Raw genomic sequence first — 1,143 nt, 5'->3', positions numbered from 1 at the left:
TTTTCTTAACTTTTCTATTGACCTACTGATTATTCAGGGGCATGTTGTTTAATGCCCATATGTTTGTATGGTTTCTGAAATTCCTTTTTCTAAATTGAGTTCTAGTTTTATTTCATTGCAGTCAGAGAAAATGCTTGATATTACTTCAATTTTTTGAATGTATATAGGCTTGTTTTGTTACCTAATATATGGTCTATCCTTGAGAATAACCCATGTGCTGAGGAGAATGTGTATTCTGCAGCTTTTGGATGAAATTTTCTGTAAATATCTATTAGGTTCATTTGTTCTACAGTGCAGACTAAGTCCGATGTTTCTTTGTTGATTTTCTGTCTGGAAGGTCTATCCAATGACTAAAGTGGGGTGTTGAAGTGTCCAGCCATTATTGTATTGAGGTCTCTTTCTTTAGCTCTTATAATATTTGCTTTATTCATCTAGGTGCTTTAGTGTTGGGTGCATATATATTTCCAATTATTATATTTTCTTGATGAATTGATCTTTTATTATAGGTGAAATATATCTCTTCCTACAGTCTTTTGTTGAAATCTATTTTTGTCTATTATAAGTATGGCTATTTCTGCTCTTTTTTGGTTTCTATTGGCATGGAATACCTTTTTTCCATCCTTTTATTTTAGGTCTAAATGTATCTTTATAGATAACATATTTTTTGTAGGTCACAGATTATTGCCTTGCTTTTCTATTCATTCGTCCGCTATTTATCTTTTGACTGGATTATTTTTATTTACATTCAATGTTATTATTGACAAGTAAGCACTTATTCCTGCCATTTTGTTGTTTTCTGATTGATTTTTGTCCTCTCTTTCCTTTTTCCTTTCTGCCTGTCTTCCTTTTAGTGAAGGTGATTTCTCTTGTAATATAATCTAATTTCTTGCTTTTTATTTTTTTGTACATCTGTGGCACACTTTTTGACTTAAAATTACCATGAAACTTAAAAATAATATAGCATCAGTTTAAACTGCAGACAATTTAACACTGATTGCATAAACAAAGAAACAAGCAAGACAACTAATAATAATAACTCTACACTTTAACTTCATTGTCATTCTTTTAAACTTTTTGTTGTTTCTCTTCATTCCCTATTTTACTAGCTATGTTTTGGAAAGACTTTTTTTTTTTTTTTTTTTT

The sequence above is a fragment of the Cebus imitator genome, unplaced genomic scaffold (genome assembly GCF_001604975.1).
Source record: "Cebus imitator isolate Cc_AM_T3 unplaced genomic scaffold, Cebus_imitator-1.0 Scaffold627, whole genome shotgun sequence".
Taxonomy (NCBI): Eukaryota; Metazoa; Chordata; class Mammalia; order Primates; family Cebidae; genus Cebus; species Cebus imitator.
Note: the sequence above shows the minus strand (reverse complement) of the source record.